Here is an 11,443-nt window from a genome sequence, read left to right as displayed (position 1 = left end):
CTACTCTCGGTTAGCATTTTTAAAAGTTATTAGATATACAGCAAATTACCATTAGGTAATGAGCTATGTGGGAAAAGTTTCTATAGTAAGGACAAATAAGATATATGTGTACATATGTATATGTTTAACACTCTTACTTTTATCACAATTTGAACTTTTAGTAAATATATTTTCCTCATTTGACTTTTTTAAAAATCATGTTCCGCTTACTGAATTTTAAAAGCAGACAACTTTGAAATTAGAAAGAGTTCATACAAGATGAAGAAGAATAAGAAACAGTAAGATATACCCGTTGGTGGATTTCAGTAAGAAACTTTTAATAAAATCCCAGAGATCTGTATCTCACTGGTGTTTGGAGGACCCATGGCATATTTTATAGCCATATAAGTAATATAGAACAAGAGGCTGTCTCCTCATATTCATTTAGTAAATAAGTCAGAGTATGTGGAGGCTTTGATCTGCAATTCGGTGGTGAACTAGAGAAAGGAAAAGCCAGAGAACCAGTTGCCAGGCAACAGGGAGCTAGAGGCCGGAACTTGTGGCAACCAAGGAGAGGGTCGGGGTCTGAATGGTCCAGATTTACAAAAGGGAAAGAGAAGGAGCAGTGTACAGATGAATAGAGATCCGGGAAACTATCTTTTGAAAACTAAGCAAAAGAAATTCAAGTAAGGATTCGAGGAACAGGCTACAGGCCCGATTCTGAAGTCCTTACATGAACATAACACTCATTGAACTCCAAGGAGTTCTGCATGTGCTCAGGCACCAAAATTAACCCCCAAAGAGTTTAATTGGGCCAAGGAGAAGAAAACAACATGGAATGTGTGTGTATATGTAGGAGTACCCAAAGACCTGTGCGCATACATTTGCACGCTCCCTTAATTTAATATGAATATTCTTACAGTATAATTTATAAACACCATTTCTTATGTACTGTAGGAAAAAAGAACTAAGAAGTGAATCCCATTAAGTTTCAAATTCTAAAAACACTGAGATCAATGAACACAAGAAAAAGGGTTGCCATTGTTACTTTCAGGCAAATCGCCTTCCTCTTTGAAAAACATTCGGCTTTAATGCTCATCTCTGAATATTGGGAAGAATAAAATCTTTGGGGCTTGATTATCTAAAGCATTCTGCATCTTACACAAGTTGCTAAAAGGTTCTTTTTCTCACCTCTCTTTAGAAGTTACCTAGATTGATAAACAAAAAGTGCTTCTTAAAACAGAGGCGTTACTTAAACCACAAACAACTTGAACTGGAAAGCTCAAGAGAGGGTGGGGGGATACCACTCACTTCAAAAGCCTCCGTGAATTGCATTTGTGTTAAAATATTCTGTCATGAGAGGTTGCTTAGTATCCCTTTGCATAAGCCAGATTTAAGAATTTCTAAATATTTTCAAAAGCAACACATTCTTTCTCTAGACACAAGTCACACACATGAAACCAAAATTTTGTTAGGTAGAGCACCCCTCCCTGCAAAGGTATGTCTACCAATTTTTTTCTTCTCTTTCTAATTGCTGTGCTAAGGTTGAACAAAATCTATCTGTCTAATATTATTTGCTGTCTCTCTTTTTTTGGTTTCTTCTTTCTCATGGTTTCTCCCATTGGATCTAATTCTTTATAATATGACTAATGTGAAAATAGATTTAATATGAATGTATGTGTAGAGCCTATATCAAATTACACCCCATCTTGGGGTACAGGGAGGGGGGAGATCAAGAGAAAATTTGGAATTCAAAATCTTATGGAAGTGAATGTTGAAAATTAAAAATAAATAAAAAATCTATCTGCCTGGTGGCAAATTGTATTGGTACTATGTAGCAAATTTAATTGTACAAGTAATACATAATATATTAAATTTGTATTTTACCAAAAATTCAAAACCTGGCTTCTCCTAACTACTATGTATTTACAATGACCAATCTTGACCCTGGAAGAAAGATGAGGAAATGTACCACCCACTTTTCATTATAGAGTTAAGGAATTATGGGTGTAGAGTATTGCACATGTTGGCAGATAGGAATCATGTTGGTTTGGTTCTAACTGTATTTTTTTCACCTTTGTTACTAAGGCAGGCTCCTTGTGGGAGCAGCAGGAAGTATGATATTAAAAAGTGCCTGGTATGTCAAAAAAGCATCCAGAAAAGGTTTTTGTTTTGTTTTAATAGCAAATCCCCTATTTAAAAATTTAAAAAAATATGTGGGCTCACACATAGTCTTTGGTTGAATATCAGCTCTAACACTTACTCTCTGAACCTCAGTGTCTTCATCTATGCCATAAGGATACGCTCACAGATTTGTTGAAAACATAGATGTACTGTAGAAATGTGTAATGTTACAAATGTGGGTTGTGGCCATTCATTCAACAAATATTTAATGAGCACCTACTATCTGCATGGCCTGGCCCTGTGCAAGATACAAAGCAGAATGAATCATTTTCACAAATAGAAATAGTTCAACAAGTTTGAAAGTAGATGCCATGTAACAGGTCAGTCAGTTATTTAACATTTACTGAGTGCCTACTATGTGCCAATTACTGTGCTAAGAGCTGGAGATATAAAAAGAAGCAAAAACCTGCCCCTGCTCTCAGGGGCATCACAATCTAATGGGCGAGACAGTACAAACAAGCTATCTAAGGAAAAATAAGAAATAATTTACAGAGGAAAGGCAGTAGAATCAAGAGGGACTAGAAGAGGCTTCCTGTAAGTTTAGTTTGGACTTGAAGGAAGCCATTGAAGCTAGAAAGTGGAGATGAGGAGGGAGAGCATTCTAGGAATGAGAGATAGCCAGAGAAAGTGCCCAGAGCCCAAGGACAAAGATCTTCACATTCATGGAACAGCCAGGAGACCAGTGTCACTGAATCAAAGAGTATATGGCAGAGAGTAAGATATAAGAAAACTGTAAGGTGGTACTGAGGAGAGAGGGGGAAGTTATATGAAGGACTCTGAATGCTAAAAAGAGGATTTTGTATTTGATCTGGACATAATAGGGAGCCAATGGAGTTTACTGAGTCAAGGAATGACTTGAGCTTTAAGAAAATCACTTTGGTGATTGGGTGGAGAATGGATTGGAGGTGTGGAAGATTTGAGATAGGCAGACCCACCAGCAGCTATTTCAATGATCCAGGGCCTGGAATAGAATGGTAGAAGTGTCAGAGGAGGGAAAGGAGCATATCTGAGAGATATTGCCAAGGTAAAGTCAACAGGGCTTGGCAAAAGATTCAATATGCAGGGTGAGAGATAGTATAAAGTCCAGGATGACTCCTAGGTTCAAGCTTGAGGGACTCAGGAGGACAGTGTTGCTCCCTACAATAACAGGGATGGTTCAGAGGAAAAAATGAGTTCAGTTTTGGACATGTTGAATTTAAGATGTTTTCTGGACATCCAGTCGAATGTCTGAAAGGCAGTTATAGATGTGAGATTAGAAGTTAGCAGAGAGATTGGAACAGGAAAGGTAGATTTGAGAATCATCAGCAGAGATGACTTAAGTCTATGAGAGCTGATGACATACAATAATGCTGCATGTACAGACTCTAATAAAAAACAACCATCAAAAGGGATACCTATAAATTTAATTTTATTTATATAAATTTATATAATTTATAATTATAAAATTATATATCTAAATTTTATAAATTTAATAAGTGTTCCCCCAAGTAGTCATTGTTTAAATTGTAAAAAAACAAAAAACTATACCTATTTTAGCCATTTAAGGAACAGAAAAGCAAATGAAGGTTTGCTTTTCAAATCATAGGTTCAAATCCTGCTTCTGATACTGTAACTTTTGTCAAGTTTCTTTACCCCCAAGGGCCTCAGTTTCCCCTGTGAAGTGGTGAACTGGATGACCTGTAAGGGCCCCTCAAGTTCTAAACCTAGGATCCTAGAACCCTAAGTAAGGCTATCTGAGAAGAACAATGAGGAATAGTAAAGGAAATGTGGGCTAGCAGGCAGGACAGCTAAGTTCTCTTCTGACTCTAACTAGATATATGACTTTTGATGAGTCATTTTTATCTCTCTTCACTTGCATTTCTTTATCTAAAAATGAGGGTGTTTGACTTGAGTACCTCCTAGCTCTTTGGTTCTAAACAATGTATACACATACACACAAACATACAAAAACTTTGCAAAGGAGGACAAACTGGGGGGTGGGGGGGGAGAAAAAAGCAGGAAAAAATATTCATCAAAACTGAGGCTCAGACCTGAAGATCATGCCAGATCAGGGAAGGTTGGAATCTAGACACCATACAGATCTTCCTTGTCTGGGTTAGTGGTCAGGAAAAATCCAATTATTTGGAGGTGTGGGCAAGTGGGAAAACATGGCATCATATAAATCTGGTAGCAGGCAGTAGGAAACACAAGTAAGGCAATACCCGATAGCAGATACCCACCCAAGGGGACCAAAGTCCAGTGATAGGACTATAATCTCTGGAAGGACTAGGGACTAAGGTGTGACATTAAGAACCAGGAGTCTGTCTCTGGTGTGTATGGATGATAGAGGGTGGTTATAGTGCCCCAAAGCTTATTACACCAGGGACTCACTGGTGAAGGGATTAGATGTTGAGTAAGGGAGCTAGAGACAGTGGACTTTTCTTCCTCTCTAAACTGGGAGAATATTTCCTTTTGCAGCGCATACAACCTAGCTAACCTAGTCTGTTGGCTGTATGTGGCAAACTGACCTGGGTAGGTGCTGTTAAGAAGGAAGGCCATGGGGACAAGAAACCATAGGAATTATTATAGTAGCACCTTGAAATTTGACAGCTCACAAAAGTAGCGCAAGTAAAATATGAAAATATTGGGGATGATTCAAATACTAATTTCCCAATTTCTCTTCCTCCCAAATGAATAGAAATGCTAAATTCCTGGTAAAATAATGTTTTAACTCGTGGAAGTGAATGTTGAAAACTAAAACTAAATTAGTTAATAAAGAAAAAAATATTTTAGGGGGCGGAGCCAAGATGGCAGAGTAGAAAGACGCACATACACATAGCTCCGAACCCACAACCCATAGAACATCTACAGATAAGTAACTCACGGCGAATTCTGCACCCAGAGGCCACAGAAAATTGGAGCGAGGGAGATTTCTGTTCCAGAGAGACCTGCAAACCTCTCGCAAAAGGTCCTTCGCGCTGTGGACTGGGCGCTGGGACTGGGAGCTGGGACTGGGAGCTGAGTACAGCCCTGCCGCGGCTGCGGCACCGAGAGGAAAAGATCCGAGCGAGCTTCAGGGACAGGATCTCCAGGGGCCACGCGGGTCCCTCCACCCACAGGTGACGGGGGTCAGTGAGAAGGTCTCTTTGGTGGGTCGAGAGGGGAGTGGGGTGCCCCCATACTCAGGCCCCCTCGGAAGGCAACAGCGGAGGCGGGAGCATACCGGGGCTCCCCAAGCAGGCAGGAGCCCAGATCCATTGTTGAAGGTCTCTGCATAAACCCCCTGAGGGAACTGAGCCCGTGAGGTGGCCCTGCCCAGACCTGGCAGCTGATCTTGATCTCACACTGAATAGCAGCCCTGTCCCCACCCAAAGCACTGAGGCTGGGAAGCAGCATTTGATTATCAGACCCCAAGCGCGCTGGCTGGCCGGGAGGATCCAGAGGCGAGGTGGGTGTGAGGAGAATATTCAGAGCTCAAGTCACTGGCTGGGAAAATGCCCAGAAAAGGGAAAAAAACCAAGACTATTGAGGGTTACTTTCTTGGTGAGCAGGTTTCTCCTCCCCTCCCTTCTGATGAGGAAGAGCGGTGCTCACCATCAGGGGAAGACACGGAAGTCAATGCTTCTAAATCCCAGCCCACTCAATGGGATCTGTTCTGGGAAAAGGTCTTAAAGAGCCCAAACAATTTTCTAAATCATGATAGAGAGGTGGAGGAAAAACTGGGAAGAGTAGTAAAAGACTTGCAAGCAAAGTTTGAACAACAGATCAGCACCCTGCTAAAGGAGACCCAAAAAAATGCGGAAGAAAATAACACCCTGAAAAATAGGCTAACTCAATTGGCAAAGGAGGTTCAAGAAGCCAAGGAGGAGAAGAATGCTTTCAAAAGCAGAATTAGCCAAATGGAAAAGGAGGTTCAAAAGCTCACTGAAGAAAATAGTTCTTTCAAAATTAGAATGGAACAGATGGAGGCTAATGACTTTATGAGAAACCAAGAAATCACAAAACAAAACCAAAAGAATGAAAAAATGGAAGATAATGTGAAATATCTCATTGGAAAAACAACTGACCTGGAAAATAGATCCAGGAGAGACAATTTAAAAATTATGGGACTACCTGAAAGCCATGATCAAAAAAAGAGCCTAGACATCATCTTTCATGAAATTATCAAGGAAAACTGCCCTGAGATTCTAGAACCAGAGGGCAAAATAAGTATTCAAGGAATCCACAGATCACCACCTGAAAGAGATCCAAAAAGAGAAACTCCTAGGAACATTGTGGCCAAATTCCAGAGTTCCCAGATCAAGGAGAAAATATTGCAAACAGCTAGAAAGAAACAATTCAAGTATTGTGGAAATACAATCAGGATAACACAAGATCTAGCAGCTTCCACATTAAGGGATCGAAGGGCATGGAATAGGATATTCCAGAAGTCAAAGGAACTAGGACTAAAACCAAGAATCACCTACCCAGCAAAACTGAATATAATACTTCAGGGGAAAAATTGGTCTTTCAATGAAATAGAGGACTTTCAAGCATTCTTGTTGAAAAGACCAGAGCTGAAAAGAAAATTTGACTTTCAAACACAAGAATGAAGAGAAGCATGAAAAAGTAAATAGCAAAGAGAAGTCATGAGGGACTTTGCAAAAGTTGAACTGTTTACATTCCTACATGGAAAGACAATAGTTGTAACTCTTGAAACTATTCAGCATCTGGGTACAGAGTGGGATAACACACACACACATGCATACGCACACGCACACACACATAGAGACAGAGTGCACAGAGTGAACTGAAGAGGAGGGGATCATATCTTAAAAAAAAAAATGAAATCAAGCAGTGAGAGAGAAATATATTGGGAGGAGAAAGGGAGAAATGGAATGGGGCAAATTATCTCTCATAAAAGAGGCAAACAAAAGACTTTTTAGTGAAGGGAAAAAGAGGGGAGGTGAGAGAAAAACATGAAGTTTACTCTCATCACATTCCACTAAAGGAAGGAATAAAATGCACAGTCATTTTGGTATGAAAACCTATCTTACAATACAGGAAAGTGGGGGACAAGGGGGTAAGCAGGGTGGGAGGGATGATGGAAGGGAGGGCATGGGGAGGAGGGAGCAATTTGAGGTCAACACTCATGGGGAGGGACAGGATCAAAAGAGAATAGAAGTAATGGGGGACAGGATAGGATGGAGGGAAATATAATTAGTTCTTACACAACACTACTATTATGGAAGTCATTTGCAAAACTACACAGATCTGGCCTATATTGAATTGCTTGCCTTCCAAAGGGAAGCGGTGGGGAGGGAGGGAGGGCAGATTGGCAGACAGGGGCAACTAGAATGTTCAGTGTTCTGGGGTGGGGGGAGGGGACAAAAGGGGAGAAAATGTGGAACCCAAAATTTTGTGAAAATGAATGTTAAAAGTTAAATAAATTAATAACAAAAAAAAGAAAAAAATATTTTAATATTAGATTTGCTTTAGAGAGATGATTCCATAAATATTTACTGAGTACCTAACTATGATTACCATTGTGATAAGCATTGGAAGATATAGAAAAACCAAACATAAGACCTCTTTGCCTTTAAGGAAATTAAAATCTCATAGGAGATACTAAAAATGTGTGTTGTGTGTCCACATCTAAGCTTTAATACCTTAAAACAGCACTAAAACTTTGGGGACACCTTATATATGTATGCATGTATATATACATGTGTGAAAATATATATATATGCCCACATATTCAGATATGCTCATTAGAGAATATTATAAGATGTATGAATAAGTGCCATAGCAACTGATACAAATAATAAATTTTATAGAGCTTCAGAAAAGAATGAGAGTAATGTATAACAGAAAAGTTTGGGGCAAAATTCATGGAGAAGATTGCTCTTGAACTAGGTCTTGAAGAATGGATAGGAAATTGGAAAAGTAAAAAGATAAAGAAGATTCTAAGAATAGATAACAACATAGACAAAGGTAGGGAGGTAAAAATGAGCAAGATGGATTAGAGGAAAATAAGGCAACTCGTTTGCTTAGGATAGGAAGTTTGTATTAGAGGGTGAATGAACTAGTTCTATGAGAAGGTAAACCCTTCCTTGGAAGGACTAGACAGTCACTCCTGTAGCATTATTTAAAGAACATATAGAGGCTCATCAGCACCCAAAATATCTTTTTCACTGGCCAGCTATGGTATTTGGAATTCCATATTGGTTTTCAATCTTTCAGGGCAAAGAACATTAAAGCCACTATGGCTTTAGCAGAAATTAGTCATCAGATTAGCTAGCTAGTAACCTATGAAGCATCAGGAATGGCATCCAAGACTGGTAGGTGTGGAGGGAGGCACAGGTTAGGATCATAGAAAACTGTGGGAAGACCAGGAAAATGCCACAACAGGGATCCCTGAGCATTCATTGGGGCACGAGGAAATTGGCATAAGGGGATAGAGGGTTAAAATGGAGAAGCGAGTTCCAGAAAGAATGGAGAGGACACTGAGGGGAAAAAAAAATCTTGCTTGACTTATAGTTTTGCCTAAGGGCAAATCCTATATGCTCATATTCTCCATGAATCATGTTTATAACACAAATGGAAGCTTCATTATGGCATGGAATTCAATATAGCATAACAAATTGAACTTGGATTCTGTCCAAGCAAAAAGACTTAGCTATCAGAAGTGCCTCATTATAATGTAGTACAGTTGTACCGATCCTCAAGACTATATTATTGCAGGGTTCCAGTGGAACAAGGCAGTATCAACCACTTCAGGGTGGGAATTGTGGAGGGTGGGAGAAATATACATTTCTCCTCAACATTGTTTTCATGGTACATTTTCCCTTTGCTAGCTAAAGAGGCATGGTTAATGGACAAATGTGGAGTTCACAAGTAACAAGAATGTCTTGGACAAGCTTGATTATGAAGCTTTAAAATAAAGTAATAAGCTTTGTCTAGGATTAATAGAATGTAGAGAATTGTCTCGGACACATAATACATTCCAAATTTGAAAGGCTTTTGGTAGAATCAATTCTAGGAGAAATTCCTATTCAAGAGAAAATCCTGACTTCCAAATATAGGTACAAAAATATTCTACCATATCTAATTTTATCATATTAATAAGACTTAGGGGTCTTTTTTGAGTTTATCTAGGCATTAGTACAAATCCCAATCCATCTGTGCCTTCTTATCTTGTATGATTCTTGCCAATGTTCCCCAAGAGAAGCTCTGCCTGATACATTGGAGATCTTCTTTAGGGTCATTTAACATTTGGTAATTAGTAGTGTAACCCTCAGACCATCCATGCCATCTCCATTCCCATGACCAGCCCACCTCCTTTTCCAGTCATACATTTCCTGCATGGTAGTCTTAATGGCGCCTCTTGATGTGGGTCATTGTTGGCAATGTTGATAGCCCGCCTTATGTCCTTCCACTGCCCTTTGAGCCAACTACAATTTTGATTCTTTGACAATAGAGTATTCTATGCTTTTAACTCTTTCCCAACAGAAGATATTGTTACAAGTTGATCACTAGGTGATAAATTTATTGCCCAAGATAACCTGTTGAAAAATATTTTTCTTTCAAATTCTATACTCCAAAAATAGTGAGAGTGTTCTTTAATTTCAATGCAATAAATATTCTTGAAGTATATGCGTCACTTTGCTAGGCTTTGAGGTTACAAAAATGAAAATGAATAGTTCCTTCCTTTAAGAGGCTTCCATCAGATGTCAACTGACACCTCACATGTGTTTTATTTAAAGATCATCTCCAAATGAATACAAGACCTGGATAGAAAAGATCTTGCAGTAAACAAATTAGAGAAATATAGAAAAATTACTTATATTTATGAATAGGAGGAAAGTTCATGATCAAACAAGAGAGACAGAGAACTAAAGGAGATAAAATGGGTAATTTTGATTATATAAAATAAAAAAGTTTTGCACAAGGAAATCCAACTTTGCCAGGAGACAGAGGGAAAGAGGAATCCAAAGTGGTGACAGCTAGGTAGCTTAGTGGATAGAATGCTAGGCCTACTCATCTTCCTGAGTTCAAATCTGGCCTCAGACATTTACCAACCCTGGGTGAGTCTTAACTTTGTTTGCCTCAGTTTGCTCACCTGTAAAATTATCTGGAGGAAAAAGTGACAAATCACCCCATTATCTTTGCCAAGGAAATCACAAAATGGATTCATGAAAAGTCAGACACAAATCAACAATAATGACTTATTATCATTTAAGGAAAATTTTATTTATTCATTCTAATGTTTTTAGTAGGTGAGTGTTTTATTTCATCAAAATCTTTTTCTGCATCTATTGAGATAATTATATGATTTTTGTTATTTTGTTGTTGATATGGCCAACTATGTTGATAGTTTCCCTAATATTGAACCATCCCTGCTTTCCAGGTATAAATCCCACCTGACCATAATGTATGATCTTTGTGATATATTGCTGAAATCTCTTTGCTGGTATTTTATTTAAATTTGCACATCAATATTCATTAGGGAAATTGGTTTTCTGTTTTTGCTCTTGGTGTTTCAGGTGTCACCACTATATTTGACTTGTAAAAGAATTTAGTAATACTCTTCTTTAACTATCTTTCCAAATGGCTTATATAATATTGGAATCAATTGTCTTTAAATGTTTGGTAGAATTCACTGTTGAATCCATCGGGTCCTGGGGCTTTTTTCTTTGGGAATTCATTGGCGGCTTTGGGAGTTCCAATTCTTTGTCTAAGAGAGGGCTATTTAAGTATTCTATTTCCTCTTCTGTTATTCTGAACAACTTATATTTTTTGTAGATATTCATCCATTCATTTAGATTGTCAGATTTATTGGCATATAATTGGACAAAATAACTCCTAATAATTGCTTTAATTTCATCTTCATTGGTGGTGTATTCACTTTTCATTTTTGATATTGGTAATTTGGTTTTCCTCTTTCTTTTTAAAAAAAATCCAATTAACCAGTGATTTATCTATTTTGTTGGTTTTTTATAAACCACTTCCTACTTTTATTTATTAGTTCAATGGTTTTCTTATTTGCCATTTGATTAACCTTTCCTTTGATTTTCAGGATATCCAATTTGGTGTTTAATTGGGAATTTTTAATTTGTTTGTCTGCTGGGTTTTTTAAAAATCATATGCCTAATTTATTGATCTACTCTTTCTCTGTTTTATTGATATAAATGTTTAGAGATATAAATTTTCCTCTAAGTACTGCTTTGACTGTACTTTTGGTATGTTGTCTCATTATTGTCATTCTCTTTAATAAACTTATTTATTGTTTCTATGATTTGTTCTTTAACTTATTCTTTAG

The sequence above is a fragment of the Notamacropus eugenii genome, chromosome 3, assembly GCF_028372415.1.
Source record: "Notamacropus eugenii isolate mMacEug1 chromosome 3, mMacEug1.pri_v2, whole genome shotgun sequence".
In the NCBI taxonomy this organism is placed as follows: Eukaryota; Metazoa; Chordata; class Mammalia; order Diprotodontia; family Macropodidae; genus Notamacropus; species Notamacropus eugenii.
This window is presented reverse-complemented; position numbering follows the sequence as displayed.